Source organism: Scyliorhinus torazame, chromosome 14 (genome assembly GCF_047496885.1).
Source record: "Scyliorhinus torazame isolate Kashiwa2021f chromosome 14, sScyTor2.1, whole genome shotgun sequence".
In the NCBI taxonomy this organism is placed as follows: domain Eukaryota; kingdom Metazoa; phylum Chordata; class Chondrichthyes; order Carcharhiniformes; family Scyliorhinidae; genus Scyliorhinus; species Scyliorhinus torazame.
The window spans coordinates 81,431,763-81,453,238 of record NC_092720.1 but is presented as its reverse complement, the minus strand read 5'-3'; positions in this window follow the sequence as shown (position 1 = coordinate 81,453,238).

Sequence of the window (21,476 nt, the reverse complement as noted above, 5' to 3'; positions counted from 1 at the left end):
TCTCCCTGGATGTGGCCTCCAGAAACGCCCGCGCACACGCCCCCCGAATGCGCGGCAGCCCCTTGGGCAGCGTGGAACCCACCTGCGGCTGACCCCGATGCATCCCCCACCCTCCCACAGACTTGTGCCACGCGGCTACCAGGCAACCCCGGGGGGGGTCCCGCTGTTATTTTTGCGGACAAGCCAAGCAGCCCCAGCAGCGCTGCCCGGCCCGCTCCTCCACCTGCAAAGGTTGTGGCAAAAAGGGCCATTTCATGGCAGTATGCCAGGCCAGGGCAGTTGCCGCTGTCTCCAGGGGCGAACCGAGGCCGCCGCCACAACTCTCTCCATGGGCCATGTGCAGGCCGCGGGCGCCACCATCTTCATTTTTCCCAGACATGTGCGGGCCCCGGGCGACGCCATCTTATTCCCCAGGGACAACGTGCGATGCGTGGGCGCCGCCATCTTGCCCACCCCCAGCCATGTGCGACCCGTGGGCGCCGCCATCTTGGCTGGCGTCTCAGGACCCCGATTCGGATGACCACACACCGCCCAAGGAAAATCTTCAACTTTTACCACGACTCGACTCGGTGACCCTGGACTAGTCTCGGCCCCGAATGCTCTCGACCGTGACGACGACCGTGCTCATCAACGGGCGCAAAACATCCTGCCTGATTGACTCTGGGAGCACAGAGAGCTTCATACATCCCAACACGGTAAGGCGCTGTTCTCTTCCCATACACCCAGTTAACCAAAGAATCTCCCTGGCCTCCGGATCTCACTCTGTAGAGATCAAGGGGTTCTGCGTAGCAAACCTTACGGTCCAGGGAAGAAAATTTCCAACTCTACGTCCTCCCTCACTTCTGCGCTGCCACGCTCCTGGGATTGGACTTCCAATGCAACCTCCAGAGCTTAACCTTTAAATTCAGCGGCCCTTTACCCCCTGGAAAGAGTCTTTTTAAAAGGGGGGGAAAAAGTGTTAAAAGAGAGAAGGGAGGGGGAAAGAAAAAGGGGGGGGGGAAGAGAAAAAAGGGAGGGGAAATAAAAAGAAGGGGGGAAAGAAAAAAGCAAAGAAAAAAACAAAAAGGGAAAGGAGGGAAAAAGAAGAGGGGGGGTGGAAAGAAAAGAAAAGGGAAAAAAATGCCAGAAGGGAGCCAAAGTAGGGGGAGAAAGGGCACCAAAAGCAAACGGGGCAATATGCGAGCCTGTTCAGACGAGCTAATTGGCGCACGAAGCAGGGGAACAGAAGCCTCGCCGCAACAAAAAGAACTGGTCAGACAGGAGTATACCCCCCTGGGCCAGAGGAGAACTGGAAGGCAGCCTTTGCCGAGGCGCTGAGGGAACATCAGCAGGAAAACAAGGCAGGGACCAGAGCAAACATAAAGGCCGCAGTGCAGGCAGCAATGGCCAAGGCCCTGGTGGAGGTGCAGCTCACCCTGGGCAGAGCAAAGAAGAAACTGGAAGCCCAAGAAGAGAAACTGGAAGCCCAAGAGGCGACCATTAAGGAGCTGGAAAAAGCCGCGGCTAACATGACCGACTGGATCACGGCCCAGGAGAGAGGTGGCGAGACTGGGCACAACGCACGGGAGCCTGAAGGGCAGGGTGGACGATCAGGAAAACTGCTCAAGAAGACAAAATGTCAGGATAGTGGGCCGACCAGAGAGGATCGAGGGTAGAAACCTCTAAAAGCCTATGTGGCCGAGATGCTGGGCAGCTTAGTGGGGAGGGAAACCTTCCACAACCCACCAGAAATGGACAGAGCACACTGGTCGCTGCGCCCGAAACCCAAGGCAGGGGACCACCCGAGGGCAGTTATAGCTAAACTGCACCGGTACCAAGACAGGGAAACAATCCTGCGCTGGGCCAGGAAAAACAGAACTTGCAAATGGGAGGGACACTTCATTAGAGTTTACGAGGACATTGGGGCAGACTTTGCCAGGGGACGGGCCGACTTCAATAGAGCGAAAGCAACTCTTCACAAGAACAATGTGCATTTTGGTATGCTCTACCCAGCGGAACTCTGGGTCACATATCAAGAAAGAGAGTATCCCTTCACAGCCCCAGCCGAAGCAAACAAGTTTATCGAGGAACACGGGCTGGAAAACCAACAGCGAGGGTAGAAATACGGGGCCCCTGGCAAGGGGCAACAACACGCTGACAGAGGGGGGGGGGGGGGGAGGGATGAGGCAACACCAGGCACCGCCCCCCCCCCCCCCCCCCGCCCCCACTCCCACCATGGCGAGCGCACCCTGAACAAAAAGCAAACCACTACCCGAGGGACTGCCACAGGTGGAAGACCAGGCCCCAGCACGAGGGAACGAGAGTAGCGGAGAAGCGAGGGCAAGCGAGGGGAGCGCAGGGTAGGATGGGGGAAGAGCGGGCAGAAAAACGCAGAGGCTGGGCAAGGGAGAAACGAGACAGTAACTCCCGAGAGGGGGGTCACCGTACTAGCAGGAAAACTAGCACCGGGGACATGCAACAAAGAAGGGCCGCAGCGCGCCCCCAACAGGGGGGAAGGCACCAGGCAGGGGGGGGGGGGGGGGGACACCACTCAACAGAGGCGGGAGAGCAAACGGGGATAGGAACAGGGGAAAGAGGGACAAAGGAGGGATATACGGGAGAGGGGGAGAAAAGGGAAGGAAATGGAGGGACCGGGGGGGTGGAGGGGGGGGGGTGCACAGGAAGGGAGGGACCAGGAGGGGGGGAACACAGGGACATGGGACAAACAAGGCTAGAAAAGGAACAACAATAGGGCTACAAAGTGCCACAACCAAGGGCTCGGAACAAGGAATCGCTGCAAGCACCCACCCAGTACGGTCTCTGGGCGAAGGGAGACCCCAGAGTGCAGGGGACTACCCGCATGGCGGACGCACAGTGGGCGGCCATGTTGGGTGCCCCCGGGACAAAGGGAACCCTGAAGCGCAGGGACCTGACCGCATGGAGAGAGCAGTGACAGCGGCCATTCTGGACGGCCCCCTAACAAAGGGGAACCCCGGAGAGCAGGGGCGCGTCCACCAGGTAAATATGGTTAATCCCACAGGAGCGAGGGGACAGAAGACCCCCACCAGGATAGTCACCTGGATCGTAAGGGGACTCAATGGCCCAGTGAAAAGATCCAGAGTCCTCACACACCTAAGAAACATGAAGGCAGACATAATCTTCCTTCAAGAGACACACCTGAGAGAGCAGGACCGACTGCGGATAAGAAAGGGCTGGGTGGGACCTGCCATTCCTGTTACGGGATGAGGCCAGGGGGGTGGCAATACTGATCAGCAAATGGACAATGTTTAGGGCGACAAAGACGGTTACGGACCCAGGGGGACGGTACGTCATGGTCAGCGGGGCCCTGGATGGGGCTCCGGTAGTACTAGTTAATGTGTACGTGCCCAACTGGGACGACACGAGCTTCATCAAGAAGACCATGGCAGAAACCCCTGACATAACGATCCACCGCCTAATCATGGGGGTGGTCTTTAACTATGTACAGGATCCAACGACTGACAGATCAAACCCCAAAACGGGGAAAACCTCAAACATGGCAAGGGAACTCGGTCACTTTATGGAGCAGATAGGAGCGGTGGACCCCTGGAGGTTCACCTACCCAGGGGAGAAGGAATTTTCCTTCTTCTCCCCAGTACACAACGTATACACCAGAATTGACTTCTTTGTGGTGGGGAAAACGGTGTTCCAGGGATAGACAAAGTGGAATACTCCGCAGTTGTGATATTAGACCACGCTCCACACTACATGGACGTGAGGCTGGAGACCGACAGGGCCCAACGCCCCACATGGAGGTTGGACGTTGGCGTACTAGCTGACAAGGCCTTCAACGAAAAGATATCGCGGGCCATAGCAGAATACATGGAGAACAACCAGAACAGGGAGGTCTCACCCTCCACGTTCTGGAAGCGCTAAAGGCCGTACTAAGAGGGGAAATCATCGCTTTCAAAGCGCGAAGAGACAGGGAGGAAAGGGCGGCTAGGCAGCAGCTGGTCGATTCCATACTGGAGGTAGACCGTAAATACTCCGAGGCCCCGACCGTAGAGCTCCTGGCGGAGAGGAAAGAGTTACAAAGGAACTTTGATCTGCTCTCCACCAGGAAAGCAGTGCTTCAACTCCGCCAGGCACGTGGGACCCTATACGAACACGGAGACAAAGCCAGCCGCCTGCTGACACACCAGCTGAGAAAGCAGGCAGCTACCAGAGAAATTACACAAATCAGGGATACTAGAGGCACATTAGAAACAGAACCAGAAAAGATTAACAAAGCCTTCAGGGACTTTTACCAAGGGCTGTACACCTCAGAGCCCCCAATGGGGGAGTCCGGGATGAAACGGTTCCTGATGGACTGGACATACAAGTCGTGGGGGAGGGCAGAAAACAAGGCCTGGAAGCACTACTAGCACTGGGCGAGATCATGGACAGCATAAGCTCCATGCAGGCAGGGAAGGTGCCGGGACTGGACGGGTTCCCGGTGGACTTCTACAAAAAATATGCAACAGCACTGGCCCCGCACCTGCGGGAGATGTTCACAGACTCGCTGGCCAAGGGCACACTGCCGCCCACGCGAGCACAAGCCTCAATCTCGCTGATACCTAAGAAAGATAAAGATCCAATGGAATGTGGGTCATACAGACCCATCTCACTGCTGAACGCAGATGCCAAAATACTGGCCAAGATTCTAGCCAAAAGGCTAGAAGACTGCGTGTCAGAGGTGGTCGCAGAGGATCAGACGGGCTTTGTCAAAGGTAGACACCTTACTTCGAACATCAGGCGCCTGCTGAACATGATAATGAGCGCATCTGGGTAGAGAACACCAGAGGTGATCGTCTCCCTAGACGCAGAAAAGGCCTTCGACAGAGTCGAACGGAAATACCTCATAGAGGTACTGGAGCGGTTCGGGCTTGGAACAGGGTTCACCTCCTGGGTAAAACTCCTATACAACGCTCCCATGGCGAGCGTACGGACAAACAACACCAACTCCCGATACTTCCAGCTGCACAGGGGCACCAGACAAGGATGCCCACTGTCCCCGCTGCTGATCGCTCCAGCGATCGAGTCACTAGCCAGGGGGAACGAGCTAAGGTACCTGCAACTAAAAACCTTCCTACGAAAGGAGACAAGGACATACCCACAACCACCACGACAGACATTACTGGAAGAGTTACTGGACGCAAGCATACTAGATAAAGGAAACTGTAGCGACATGTATGACCAACTGGTAGAAGGGGCTGACACCGTGCTGGATGCAACAAGAATGAAATGGGAGGAGGACCTGGGGATCGAAATAGGGTGGGGACTCTGGAGCGAAGCACTGCATAGGGTCAACTCCACCTCCACCTGCGCAAGGCTCAGTCTGACGCAACTAAAAGTGGTACATAGAACCCACTTAACAAGAACCCGTATGAGTAGGTTCTTCCCGGAGGTGGGGGATAGATGTGAACGGTGCCAAGGAAGCCCGGCCAACCACGCCCACATGTTCTGGTCCTGCCCCAGACTTGTGGAGTACTGGACAGCCTTCTTCGAGGCAATGTCCAAGGTGGTGGGGTTGAGGGTGGAGCCATGCCCGGAAGTGGCGGTCTTCAGGGTTTCAGACCAGCCAGATTTATTCCTGGGGAGGAGGGCGGACGCCCTTGCCTTTGCCTCCCTGATCGCCCGTCGTAGAATCCTGTGTGGCTGGCGGTCAGCAGCACCACCCAAAGCTGCAGACTGGCTGTCCGATCTCTCGGAATCTCTCCAAATGGAGAAAATCAAATTCGCCATCCGAGGGTCAGACGACGGCTTCCACAGAACGTGGGAGCCATTCAACCGACTGTTCCAGGACTTGTTTGTGACCAACAAACAAGCAGAAGAATAGCCAGGTAGCCAAGAACCAGGGGAAAGTAGCCAAAGCATGAGAGGGAGAGATAGACCGGGAGAGGGGGGACAACTAAATCTAAGAGGAAGGAAAGGTGTGGGGGGGGGGGGGGGTGGAGGGGGCAGAAGCGGGGGGAGCGGGGAGAAGAGGGAAGAGACAGGGAACAATAGAGGAGAGCCAGGGAGGTGGGGGGGGGGGGGGGGGTAGGAGGAGGCAGGGAAACGTTAACAAACTTGGCATCCACAGGAACAGAGAAAAAGGAGAATACAGGCGGAAGACGGGAGGGCCGGCTGAGGCGGGTAGTGAGCACGAGACGACAACGGCAGCAAAATCCATCCGGGAGAAGCAAGGGACAACACCAGCATCAGACCCATTTGAGTATTGCCCTCCATAATTGTCTCTCCGGCACCCAAATGTATATCTACGCCCCCCCCCCCCCAGTCTCTTGCCCCCCGCCCCCCCCACACACACAAACAGATGCCTACTTATGTGCGTTAATAATTTTGCCATGCGTACAGAGTTGCTGCTGTTGAGCGGGTGCATAATACCCTACCAGTTACTTTATTTGATTTTGTATTTCTCTCGTGTTGTTACTTTTGTTTTTTCCCTTTGTGATTTGTGTGTGCCCTTCTCTTCTATATATATATATCATATCCTGTGTACATAACGGCAAATATCCTTTGTTCAAAAACCCAATGAAAAACATTTATTAAAAAAAATTTATCTGGTAAAGCTCTTTGGATTTTCCTTTGCCTTATCTGCCAAGACAATCTCATGTCCCCTTTTTGCTCTCCTGATTTCTCTCTTAACTCTACTCCGACAAGCCCTATACTCTTCAAGGGATCCATTTGATCCCAGCTGCTTATGCATGTCATATGCCTCCTTCTTCCTTTTAGACCATGGCCTCAATATCCCGAGTTATCCAGGGTTCCCTCCTTCTACCAGCCTTTCCCTTCACTCTAAGAGAAATGTGCTCACCCTGAACCCAAGTTAACACGTTTTTGAAAGATTCCCACTTACCAGCTGTCCCCTTGTCTGCAAATAGGCACCCCCAATTAACTTTTGAAAGTTCCCGCCTAATACCTCGAAATTGGCCTTGCTCCAGTTTAAAATGTTAACTTTTGGACCAGAATTATCTTCTCTATGATTCATTCCTGCTTATTTATTCCATCAAACTCCTAACTTGTACAACGGATGTCGTAGAGAGGCTTTGGGTCGGGAAGAAGTGAGCTACTTGGTGGAGAATATACAGACTTTGACCTACTCCAGTAGCCAGAGTATTTAATTGGTCAGTTCAATTCTGTTTTGGTCAATGATGACCCTCTCCCTGGGTTTGATGGTGGGCGATTCAACAATGATAATACTATTGAATGTCATGCAGAGGTGGTTAGCCTTCTTCTTGTTGGAGATGGTCATTGCCTGGCAATTATGTGGCTTACATTTTACTTGCCACCTTTCAGCCATGTCTGGAGGCGCTCCAGGTTTTGCTGCAGACCTACGTCAACAGCTTCATTGCTTGAGGAATTGTGAATGGAGCCTGTGATATCTTGACCACAAGAAAGGTAAGCAAACACATTGTAAAAGTTAAATCTTCTTTACTTCAGAAAGCATTGAGGGAATAATAGTTTGGCTTCAGACACCAGCAGCAACTAAACACAACTATACACAAGCTCCTATAGCTAAATGTGAAAACCCATGCAAGGCCGTGCTCCCAATGATGTCACACACGCATGTGCACTTTTGATAAAGACATCCATACACAGAATCAAATAGGAAGATACTTATTAAAAGACCATTAAAAAACTATAACAACGCTGAATATTGTACAATCAACAGCAAACATCTCCTCTGATGTAATAGCGACGGCTATTCATGAAACATTTGAAAATTGTTGAACCTAGGGTACTGCCCTGAGACCTTCTGCAATGATGTCCTGGGGCTGAGATGACTGGACTCTAAGAAGTACAACAATCCTCCTTTTGGTATGAATCCAACCAGTGAAAACATTTCCTCCTGATCTTCATTGATTTCAATTTGATTCAAGTTTCTTATTTCCACAGTGGGTCGAACGCTGTCTGATGTCAAGGGCAGTCACTCTCACCTCATTTCTGGAATTGAACTCTTGTGTCCATGTTTTCACCAAGATTGAAATGAGGCCTGGAGCTGGGTGGTGCTGGTGGTACCCACACAGTGCAATGGTAAAATAATATAACAGGAAAACTAAGTTGCTTGCATTATTCTTTATGCATTAACTTTCTTGCTCATATTAGTGACTAGGAGAAAATATATCGGATAATACGTCTTATTTTATGATTCCTTGTTTTGGAAGCATATTCAAAGCTTGTGGTTTGCCATATCTAATGGACTACTTGGTTCAAAGTTTCATATGACAGAAGGAACATGAGAATGACCACATTTTAGAAAGGGCAGTGAGTTTTTAGTGAATTACAGTTGAGGTTCTTTGTAAGCCAACATTATTAAATGAAATCAAAATGAATTTCTTTGTTGTATAAGTTCAGATATTAGAAATATCAGATGCCCTGACTTCCATTTTGGAAGATTAGAGAATTGGCAATGTGGTAGCTCTGCTAAAAAGTTAGAAAGAATTATACCAGGACTACAATGCAGTTAGTCTTACATCCATAGTGGATAATCTTTGAGAGGCCATAATAGCAGATGACATTAGTATTTACCTGGAAATATATGGGTTAATTAAGGACAGCCAACCTGGATTTCAAAAATGCAAGTCATGTCTGACAAAGCCAGTAGAGTTCTTTGAGGAGTGAGTATATTGATAAACGAAATGCAACGAGAATTGTGTGTATAAATTTTCAAAGGGTGTTTGATTAGGTGCCGAACAGAAGACTTGTTACAAAAGTTAAGGCACATGTTCTGAAAAGAAATGTTATAATATGAATAGAAAGTTGGTTAAAGGATTGAAAACAGAAAGCAGTGTTTTCAGACAGTGGGGATTTAAACAGCAGTGTTTCCACAAGTGTTCATAAGTTCATAAGATATAGGAGCAGGATTAGATCATTTAGCCGATTGAGTCTGCTACGCGATTCGATCATATCTTATCTCATCCTGGCCTTAACTCCACCATCTTGCCCATTCTCCATAACTCTTCAACCCATGACCCATTACCCATTAAAAATCTAACTTCTCCTTAAATTTATTCACTGTTCCAGCATTCACTGCACTCTGGGTCACGAATTCCACAGATTTACAATCCTTTGGGAGAAGTAGTTTCTCCTCAACTCCGTTTTAAATTTGCTACCCCTTATCCTAAGACTATGACCTCTAGTTCTAGAATGCCCCACAGGAGGAAGCATCCAGTCCACTTCTACTTTATCCATACCTTTGTGAGGTCTCATCTTGTATACGTCAATTTGATCTCCCCTCATTCTTCTAAACTCTTGAGAGTATAGGCCTAAACTGTTCAATCTCTCTTCATACGGCAAACCCTTCATCTCTAGAGTCAATCTAGTGAACCTCCTCTGAACTGCCTCCAATGCCCCTACATCTTTCCTCAAATAAGGGGACCAAGCCTGAGCACAATACTCTAGGTGTGATCCCATCAATGCCTTGTATAGTTGCACCAACACTTCCTTACCTTTATACTTTTTAAACTCTTTTAGCTATAAATAGCAACATTCAAATCACTTTCTTTATTATCTTCTGTACCTGAATGCTAGTTTTCTGTGACTCATCAAGAGTTGAAACTTAATGTACTTGCATATCAGAGATAAAATATTCAAATTTAAACACGGCATAAACACGTGGCTATACTGCAAGAGGGACTGTAAATGACTTCAGAGGGACATAGACAAGTTAATAGATGGACAGAATGGCGCTGAATGAAATTTCATGCAAAAACAGTGCCATTTTGGGGAATAAACTAAGTGAATATATACACTAAATGGTAACTTTTTATCGGACTGAAGGAGTAGGAAAACTTAAAAGCTTATAATACACAATTTTTTACAAATGGGAGGGCTTGCTGATAAAGACGTAAATAACACCATTTTTATTAATTATGAGCATTGAGTGCAAAAGCAAAGCAGTAATAATAAACTTACAAAAGCCATTGCTCAGGATGATATGAAAACATTGGGCTATAGCTTCTTCAGCATTAATAATATAATAATAATCACTTATTGTCACAAGTAGGCTTCAATGAAGTTACTGTGAAAAGCCCTAGTTGCCACATTCTGACGCCTGTTCGGGGAGGCCGGTACAGGAATTAAACCCGCGCTGCTGGCATTGTTCTGCATTACAAGCCAGCTATTTAGCCCACTGTGCTAAACCAGCCCCTATCAGGTGTAAAGAAAAGATCAACTTAATACGAGGTAGGTCCATTCAAGAGTCTGATGACAGTAGTGAAGAAGATGTTCTTGAGTCGGTTGGTACGTGACGTCAAACGTTTATCTTTTCCTGACGGAAGAAGGTGCAAGAGATTATGTCCGGGGTGCATGGGGTCCTTAATTATGCTGGCTGCCTTTCCGAGGCAGTGGCAATTATAGACAGAGTCAATGGATGGGAGGCTGATTTGCGTGATGGACTGGGCTACATTCACGATCTTTTGTAGTTTCCTGCAGTCTTGGGCAGAGCAGGAACCATACCAAGCTGTGATACAACCGGAAAGAATACTTTCAATGGTGCATCTGTAAAAGCTGGTGAGAGTCGTAGCTGATATGCCAAATTTCCTTAGTCTTCTGAGAAAGTAGTCGTTGGTGGCCTTTCTTTACTACAGTGTCGGCATGGGGGGACCAGGACAGGTTGTTGGTGATCTGTACACCTAAAAACCTGAAGCTCTCGACCCTTTCTACTTCGTTCCCATTATGTAGACAGGGGCATGTTCTCCACTACGCTTCCTGAAGTCGATGATAATCTCCTTCATTTTGTTGACATTGAGGGAGAGATTATTGCCGTCGCACCAGTTCACCAGATTCTCTATTTCATTCCTGTACTCTGTCTCGCCATTGTTTGAAATCCGGCCCATACTGTGGTGTCATCAGCAAATTTGAAAATCAAGTTGGAGGGGAATTTGGCCAGTCATAGGTGTATAAGGAGTATAGTAGGGGGCTGAGGACACAGCCTTGTGGGGCACCGGTGTTGAGGATGATCATGGAGGAGGTGTTGTTGCCTATCCTTACTGATTGTGGCCTGTGAGTTAGGAAGTTCGGAATCCAGTCGCAGAGGGAGGAGCCGAGGCTCAGGCCACAGAGTTTGGAGATGAATTTTGTAGGGATAATAGTGTTGAAGGCTGAGCTGTAGTCAATAAATAGGAGTCTGACATAGGTGTCTTTGTTATCTAGGTGTTCCAATGTTGAGTGTAGGGCCAGGGAGATGGTGTCTGCTGTGGATCTGTTGCAGCGGTAGGCGAACTGTAGTGGATCAAGGCAATCCGGGAGGCTGGAGTTGATTTGTGCCATGACTAAACTTTTGAAGCATTTCACAATGATGGATGTCAGAGCCACTGGACGATAGTCATTAAGGCACAGTGGCTCAGTGGTTAGCACTGCTGCTTCACAGTGCCAAGGACCCGGGTTCAATTCCAGGTGGGTGACTGTGTGGAGTTTGCACTTTCTCCCTGTGTCTGTGTAGGTTTCCTCCGGGTTTTCCAGTTCCCTCCCACAGTTCAAAGATATGCGGGTTAGATGGGGTTATAGGAATGGGGCAGGGTGGACTGGGGAGCGAATATGGATAGAGCGCTCATTCGAAGGGTCAGTGCCGACCTGTTGGGCCGAATGGCTTCCTTCTGCACTGTAGCGGTTCTATGATCTATGATGAGGGTCGGACAGGGGGGGTGGCGGACATCAATGGGGATGAGAGTCTTGTGCTGATGGGGTGTCAGGTTGGGAGGGTCCAGCCATGTCGGGTGAGCGTCAAATTGGGTCGGGTGGATTTGGCCTAGCTAGGTCAGATCAGTTTGGGGGTCAGGGTGGGAGATGGGGAGGGGAATTTCTGTGGGCAGGGGAGTCAGGGGTGGGGAATTCTGTGGGAGGAGTTTGCTTAATTAGCAGGGGGGAAATAAAAATCGCCTGTGGGGTCGGGTGTGCGGGGCAGTCCCGTGCGGGGATCAGGGGGGGAAAGAATCTCCTGTGGGGTCGGGTGTGCTGTGGGAGTCCCGTGCGGGGATCAGGGGGGGATAGAATCTCCTGTGGGGTCTTGTGTGCAGGGTGTCCCGTGCGGGGATCGGGGGGGGAAAGAATCTCCTGTGAGGTCGGGTGTGTGGGGATGTCCCGTGCGTGTATCAGGGGGGGAAAGAACCTCCTGTGGGGTCTGGTGTGCGGTGGGAGTCCCGTGCGGGGATTAATCTGGGTATTTAATAGTTACACTGTAGTTAGAAGTTTTATTTCTTCCAACTTTTACAGTATAACCTTAGCATAGCCCTGGACGAACCATCCAAAGTTAGCAATTTAAGTCGCCTTGTCAGACAGTTCCCAGTCGAGTGCAATTTGTCCAGGGGTCATCAGCACTTTGGACAATTGCTGCGTAAACCCTTACCTGGGATCCAGCGCTTTTTTGAGGTAGCCCACATACGTGTCCCATCAGGACTTTACGGACCATCATGGCTAGTTTGGACAAAGCCATTAAGAGGATTCAGAAGAGATTCACTAGGATGCTGCCAGGGATGTGAGAGGTACATTATGAGAACAGGCTGAACAAACTGGATCTTTTTCTTCGGACAAAGAATATTGAGAGGAATAAAGATCAAAAATGCTGGAATACTCCGCAGATCTGACAGCATCTGTGGAGAGAGAAACAGAGTTAACATTTCAGGTGTTTGACATTTCATGGAACTGGGGAAAGTTAGAAATATAATAGATTTTAAACAAGTGAAAGAGAAAAGGGTGGGAAAACGAACAAAACAGGAGATCTATGATAGAGTGGAGGGCAGGATAGATTAAATGACAAAAGGTTACATGGTGCAAAGGGAGTGGTAATGGGACAAGTACCACCATAGACCTCCATCAGACCCATATCAATGACCCCACCAGAGACCCTGACCAGTGACCCCCACCGGCGACCCCAATCATACCCCACACCAGAGACCTCCACCAGAGACCCCTACCAGAGACTCCACAAGCGACCCCCACAAGAGACCCCCTACCAGAGACCACCCCATAACAGGGAACACCCCAATATGAAAAAAAAAACATAACAGAGAACCCCATAACAGGGAAGCCCCTAACAGGGATTCCCCATATCAGAGAACAACGCCCCCCCCCCCCCCCCCCAGTAGCAGAGAACTCCGCTCCACCATAAGCCACCCCAGCCTGGAAGCTAAAGAGCAGTTCCAGGCAGAAAAAGTGAAGAAAATCATTACGTTTTCACTCACCTGTCCTTTGCACCTGCTGCCTCAGGCAGATGTCTAGAAAGCAGCAGCTGTAAACTTGATAAAAAGAGAAAACCAGATCACAAGGCTTTAACACCTGAGATCCTTTGACCTGAAAGGCTTCTATTCACTTCAAAGAGAAATAGCTGTTAGCAGCCTGTAATTGACAGCTTCCAGGCAGCCAGCTTCCTAGATTTTAATTTCCCTTCATGCTTGAATGGATCTCAAGTAGCTTGCTGTGAAACTAAAGGCAATGTTTATAAACATCTAGCTATGATTGACAGCTCATCACCACTTCAAAAACAATTAAATACTTCCAGCTGAGAAAAAGAGAAAGTGAAAGCACTTAACTCCTAGATGTTTATAAACACTTTTTAAGAAGTATTTGCATTGATTTTGCATCTATAATATAATAACATTGCGAGGAACATCACACAGTAATAACGAGTGATTTACAGGGTGGTTATATGCGGCAGAAGAACAATTTAGGAATATAAACAGGTATATATGCTAAGTGTACAGATGCGGGGGTCTTCACCTTGAGGCTCCCAGCGATATGTGGCTACAACCGTGCCATCTTAACTTTACACATGTTGTTTCCTGGTATTCATAGATTATCATAGATTATCATAGAATTTACAGTGCAGAAGGAGGCCATTCGGCCCATCGAGTCTGCACCGACTCTTGGAAAGAGCACCCTACCCAAGGTCAACACTTCCACCCTATCCCCATAACCCAGTAACCCCACCCAACACTAAGGGCAATTTTGGACATTAAGGGCAATTTATCATGGCCAATCCATCTAACCTGCACATCTTTGGACTGTGGGAGGAAACCGGAGCACCCGGAGAAAACCCACGCACACACGGGGAGGATGTGCAGACTCCGCACAGACAGTGACCCAAGCCGGAATCGAACCTGGGACCCTGGAGCTGTGAAGCAATTGTGCTAACCACCATGCTACCGTGCTACCCCGTATTAAAACATACTAGGGGCGTGTTTGATGCTACCTGGGCGAACCTTGTTGCCGTTGTTGTGTTCGCACCCATGTGTTTCTTAACCTCGTCCCCCCCAACCCTTCTGCCTTCCCTACCCTGTCTCTTGGTTGGTGTTCCCTCACCCCCCCACCCCCATTCTATTCTTCCTCTGTTTTCCGTTTTTGTCACAGCCTTCCCTCCCGCTTCCCCTCCTTCCCTTATTGGTTGCGGGTCACAAACAATTCTTGAAACAGGCTGGTGAATTGCTTCCACGAGTGGGAAAGCCTTCCTCCAATCCCTGAATGGACAATTTTATCCTTTCCAATTTAAGGAATCTCGCTAAGTCATGACAGCCTGTCTGTGGCGATGAGTGGCGCTGCTGACCTCCAGCCGAGCAGGAATCTCCGGCGGGCGATCGGGGAGGCAAAGGCTGGGGCATCTGCCAGTAAACGAGTTCGGACTGTTCCGATACCCTGAAGTCTGCCACTAGTGGGCATGGCACCACCCTCACCCCCACCACCTTGGACATGGCCTCGAAAAAGACGGTCAAGTACCCGACAAATCTGGGACACAACCAGAATATGTGGATGTGGTTGGCCAGGTCTTCCTGGTCACATTTGTCCTCTGGGAAGAACCCACTCATGCGTGTTCTGGTCAAGTACGCCCTGTGCTCCATCTTTTGCTGCGTTAGGCTCAGCCCTGCCCATGAGGGGTGGAGTTCGCCCTCTGCAGTGCTTCGATCCAGAGTCCTCTCCCTATCTCTCTGTCCAGCTCTTTCTCCCATTTCTCCCATGTCTCGTCCAGCAGTGACCATACCTCTTCTAGTAGTCATCCATACATTTCGGGGCAGCTACCATCCCTACTTCACCCGCAGTCAGAAGCCTGTCCAGTAGGAAGTATCCTGGTAGCTGGGGGAACGTTGCTGTGTCCTTGTGGAGGAAGTTCCTTATCTGTATGATCTTTGCTTGTTCCCTTTTGGGAGCTGGAGCTAGTCCGTCAGTTCCCCTAGTGTCGCTACTATGCTGTCTATGTATGAGTCCCCTATGATCAGTCCTCCTTCGTCCTTTCTCCATTTTTTAAAAGTGGCATCTATCATCGCCAGGGTAAATCTATGGCCCTTGCAAATGGGGGACATTGCAACCCGATCGAAGTGGTGCCTGAGTTGATTCTATGTTCTCAAAATGACCATCACCACTGGGCTTCTTGAGTAAAAAGAACAAAGAACAAAGAAATGTACAGCACAGGAACAGGCCCTTCGGCCCTCCAAGCCCGTGCCGACCATGCTGCCCGACTAAACTACAATCTTCTACACTTCCTGGGTCCGTATCCCTCTATTCCCATCCTATTCATGTATTTGTCAAGATGCCCCTTAAATGTCACTATCGTCCCTGCTTCCACCACCTCCTCCGGTAGCGAGTTCCAGGCACCCACTACCCTCTGCGTAAAAAACTTGCCTCGTACATCTACTCTAAACCTTGCCCCTCTCACCTTAAACCTATGCCCCCTAGTAATTGACCCCTCTACCCTGGGGAAAAGCCTCTGACTATCCACTCTGTCTATGCCCCTCATAATTTTGTAGACCTCTATCAGGTCTCCCCTCAACCTCCTTCGTTCCAGTGAGAACAAACCGAGTTTATTCAACCGCTCCTCATAGCTAATGCCCTCCATACCAGGCAACATTCTGGTAAATCTCTTCTGCACCCTCTCTAAAGCCTCCACATCCTTCTGGTAGTGTGGCGACCAGAATTGAACACTATACTCCAAGTGTGGCCTAACTAAGGTTCTATACAGCTGCAACATGACTTGCCAATTCTTATACTCAATGCCCCGGCCAATGAAGGCAAGCATGCCGTATGCCTTCTTGACTACCTTCTCCACCTGTGTTGCCCCTTTCAATGACCTGTGTACCTGTACTCCTAGATCTCTTTGACTTTCAATACTCTTGAGGGTTCTACCATTCACTGTATATTCCCTGCCTGCATTAGACCTTCCAAAATGCATTACCTCACATTTGTCCGGATTAAACTCCATCTGCCATCTCTCTGCCCAAGTCTCCAAACAATCTAAATCCTGCTGTATCCTCTGACAGTCCTCATCGCTATCCGCATTTCCACCAACCTTTGTGTCGTCTGCAAACTTACTAATCAGACCAGTTACATTTTCCTCCAAATCATTTAAATATACTACAAACAGCAAAGGTCCCAGCACTGATCCCTGTGGAACACCACTGGTCACAGCCCTCCAATGAGAAAAGCATCCTTCCATTGCTACTCTCTGCCTTCTATGGCCTAGCCAGTTCTGTATCCACCTTGCCAGCTCACCCCTGATCCCGTGTGACTTCACCTTTTGTACTAGTCTACCATGAGGGACCTTGTCAAAGGCCTTACTGAAGTCCATATAGACAACATCTACTGCCCTACCTGCATCAATCATCTTAGTGACCTCCTCGAAAAACTCTATCAAGTTAGTGAGACATGACCTCCCCTTCACAAAACCGTGCTGCCTCTCACTAATACGTCCATTTGCTTCCAAATGGGAGTAGATCCTGTCTCGAAAAATTCTCTCCAGTAGTTTCCCTACCACTGAAGTAAGGCTCACCGGCCTGTAGTTCCCGGGATTATCCTTGCTACCCTTCTTAAACAGAGGAACAACATTGGCTATTCTCCAGTCCTCCGGGACATCCCCTGAAGACAGCGAGGATCCAAAGATTTCTGTCAAGGCCTTAGCAATTTCCTCTCCAGCCTCCTTCAGTATTCTGGGGTAGATTCCATCAGGCCCTGGGGACTTATCTACCTTAATATTTTTTAAGACACCCAACACCTCGTCTTTTTGGATCTCAATGTGACCCAGGCTATCTACAGTACTTGGCTGGGGGAATGGGAGTGGAGCTGAGGCCAGTGCTCGAAGGGATGTCCTCGTGCAGGAGCTCTCTTCCACTTTTACCCATTCCCCTACTGGCTTTATGACCCATCCCCGTACTCTTTCTGCAGTGGCTGCTCAGTGGTAGAATAGGAGGTTCAGAAGCGCCAGGCCCCTCATATCCCTTCTTGTCTGCAGGACGCTCTTAAAGATCCTTGAGTTTTTCCCCCCCACACACACAAACGGCATAATTACTTAGTCTACTTGAGGGAAGCAGGCCTTGGGGATGAAGGTAGGAAGGGATCTGAACAGGAAGAGGGACTTAGGCTATACATTCATCTTAATTGTCTACATTCTCCCCGCTAGGGAGAGCGGGAGTGAGTTCCACCTCCGTAGGTCCCTCTTTATCCCAGCTCTGGACCCGGTGCCATCCCTGATTGCATGGAGTTAATGCTCCCCATGACTTCCGCCAGTTCTAGTGGTTCTTCCAGCTCCTGCCTTCTTTCCTCCCCATAGCTGGTATGTCCAGCCCATCGAGAAACTGCCTCATCTTCGAGTCGCCCTCCGGGGGCTCAGAGATGATGACTCATGGTAAAAGGTTGCAAAGGCCTCATTGATCTTATCTGACATTGTCACTAGTTTACCGTTTCTGTCACAGCTGGCCTTGTCTCCATGCTTGTAGAAGGTCCCCGTGTCTGGTGGAGTTGGTGCATTGCTTTCTCGGTGGAGAGCAGCTCAAATTCCATTTGTGACTATTTCCTCTCCGGCAGTATTCTGGGGCCGTGGAGAATCACCAATCCACCTCCAGTATGGAGTCGATCAGCTGTTGCCTAGCCGCCCTCTCCTTCCTGTCCCTGAGTGCCTTGTACATTATTATTTCCCCCTTATTACTGCCTTCCGTGCCTCCCGGAATGTGGAGGGTGAGACCTCCCCGATCTAGTTGCAGGATACGTAACCATCGTTGGCATGTGACATTTTCTCACAGAATTCCTTGTCGGCGAGGAGGACTGTGTCCAGCCTCCATTGGAGGCACTACGCCTGGCCCGTCTCCAACCTCACATCCACATAATATTGAGTGTGGTCTGAGATTTCTATTGCGGAGGATTCTGCCCCTACCACCACTTGAAATACTGATTTGCCCACTGTCATGATATTCAGATAAACATCATGGTGCAAACACACATACACACTGATGGACAGATCAACGGACCAATCAACACACACGCAACATCATAGTCAATCACAAGCAAGGGCACACGCATTATAAAACGGGGAACACCACAGTTCCCGCTCATTCCAGCAGGAGACAGCTCAGGGCACAGAGCTCACAGCAAGCCACTCAGACATTCACCATGTGCTGAGTACCTCTCCAAGATAGTGTTAGGGCTGGGTCCACAGGTTAAAGGGTAATGAACGAACCACAGTAACAAGTTTACAGATGTTGTTATTGAAAGTAATAAAACAAGAGTTGTACCATCTGCAACCGTGTTGGTTCGTCTGTGTAGCAGAGCACCCAACACGACATAGTACCAGGATTGGAATCCAGCAACTGTGAGACCTACCTACACATCTTCAGGAATCCGCCATCCTGCGCCATGGACACCATCAGCCCGCCGCAGCCGCTCCAAATCGCTGGAAACCTCGGCGTCAACTGGAAGCTGTTTAAACAGCGCTTCCAGTTCTTCCTAGAAGCCACAGAAAGGGAGAATGCTTCGGACACCAGGAAAATCGCCCTCCTCCTCTCCATGGCAGGGCAACACGCCATCCACATCTACAACTCCCTGGTGTTCGCGGAAGGTGAGGACAAGACGACGTACAAGACGGTCCTTCTTAAACTCGAGCAACACTTCAGCGTCGAGGTCAATGAGAGCTTCGAGAGGTAGCTCTTCCAGCAGCACCTGCAGGGTAAGGATGAGCCTTTTCAATCTTTCCTAACAGACCTCCGTATCCTTGCGCAGTCCTGTGGTTACGAGGCCACCTCCGATTCCATGTTTCGGGACCAGATAGTTTTGGGGGTCACCTCGGGCACCCTACGCCAGCAGCTCCTCAAAATTAAAAGCCTCACCCAAGCCACCGCCATCGAAGCCTGCGTCCTCCATGAAAACACGACCAGCCGCTACTCCCAATTCCAGGCGGCCGAATCGGCACGGCAGGGGTCCTACGTGGCCGAATCGGCAAGGCAGGGGTCCTACGAGGCCGAGCGGGTCCAGGCGATCGCATTCCTCCCGGCCCGTGGCCCGGACGAGGGCAGCCATTTTGCGCGCTTTCCGTGCCTCCCGCGCTTGTACGCACCAAAAGAGACATCGACGCAGAGGGACGTGACGCGCAGGCGCGCTCTACGCAGGACCGAACTGCGCATGCGTGATGGCGCAACGAACGCCATGACATCACGACGTGCGGCAACTGTGGATCCACACATTTAAAGCGGCAATGTCCAGCAAAGAACCGACAATGCCTCCGCTGTGGCAAGATGGGCCACTATGCTGCCTGCTGTCGAGCAGCTCAACCTGCCAACGCTCCCCAATTCCGCCAGCCTCGCAGGGACGTGCGGACCATTCAGCCTCCATACACCGAGTCATACCCTGACGATATACAGACCGGTGATACAGACGACCGGGAAGCCTTCCGTGTTGCGGTCATTGACAGGAACCGGATGTCCCCAAGCAGGACCCACCAGCCGATGCCAGTGAACAGTGTCAATCCGGGTGATGAATGGTGTGCCATCCTAACGGTCAACCCGAATTCGTCGCCCACCTACTAGGCTGGACTTATGAGCCTATTTGAACATTGGACTCACTAAAGATTTATGCCACAATGTTAATATGTTTCTCTTTTTGTCGTTACAGGAGTTTGTTTTGATGCTTGATGTTTACACTTGTTTTGTTTATGGTACAACCTCGTTGCTATGTTGCACCTGACACCTTCCTATGTCTATAGTTTAGCCTCATGTACATGTTGTAGATATTCCACACACACATTCAGCTGCGCTCTGTACACATCTATATTTATTAACGTATAGGCACATATTTTTGTAAAAAAGGGGGGATGTCATGATATTCAGATAAACATCATGGTGCAAACACACATACACACTGATGGACAGATCAACAGACCAATCAACACACACGCAACATCACAGCCAATCACAAGCAAGGGCACACGCACTATAAAACGGGAAATACCACAGTTCCCGCTCATTCCAGCAGGAGACAGCTCAGGGCACAGAGCTCACAGAAAGCCACTTAGACATTCACCATGTTTACAGATGTTGTTATTGAAAGTAATAAAACAGAGTTGTACCATCTGCAACCGTGTTGGTTTGTCTGTGCAGCAGAGCACCCAACACGACACCCACTATAAAGAAGTCGATGCGGGAGTATTCTTTGTGGGCTTGGGGGAAGGTGAACTCCTTCTCCCTCGGTGGTTGAACCTCCATGGGTCCACACCCCCTATCTGCTACATAAAGACATTCAGTTCCGTTACCATAGCTGATTGTTTCCCTGATTTGGGGCTGGATTTGACCGTCCTTGGGCCATATACACAGTTGAAGTCTCCTCCCCACCCATGATGAGTAGGTGGGAGCCTAGGTCAGGGATTTCTGCTATGATATTTTTGACAAAGTCAGCATCATCCCAACTGGGGCCATATACATTCAGAAGCCCCACTGGTGCCCCTTCCACAACACCACTGACCATTACATACTGTCTCCCCCTTGGTTCTGTCACCGTATTCATCACTGTCAAGGCTGTCCTTTTACTAAACAGTATGGCCAACCCCCTGGCCCTTGTCCCATAGCACGCTTGGTAGGTCTGTCCTATCCAGCTTTTTCTTACTCTCAGTCATAAGAACATAAGAACTAGGAACAGGAGTAGGCCATCTGGCCCCTCGAGCCTGCTCTGCCATTTAATGAGATCATGGCTGATCTTTGTGGACTCAGCTCCACTCTCCGGCCCGTACACCATATCCCCGAATCCCTTTATTCTTTAGAAAGGTATCTATCTTTTTCTTAAAAACGTTTAAAGAAGGAGCCTCAACTGCTTCACTGGGCAAGGAATTCCAGAGATTCACAACCCTTTGGGTGAAGAAGTTCCTCCTACACTCCATCCTAAATCTACTTCCCCTTATTTTGAGGCTATGCCCCCTAGTTCTGCTTTCCCCGACCAGTGGAAACAACCTGCCCGCATCTATCCTATCTATTCCCTTCATAATTTTATATGTTTCAATAAGATCCCCCGCATCCTTCTAAACTCCAATGAGTACAGTCCCAGTCTACTCAACCTCTCATCATAATCTAATCCCCTCAACTCTGGGATCAACCTAGTGAATCTCCTCTGCACTCCCTCCAGTGCCAATATGTCCTTTCTCAGTCGGTCCTTCTCCCAGTGGTGTGTCTCCTGGAGGATGTGTCTCCGGTTTATCAGATGGGCAAAGACTTTGGATCTTTTCACTGGGCCATTAGGTC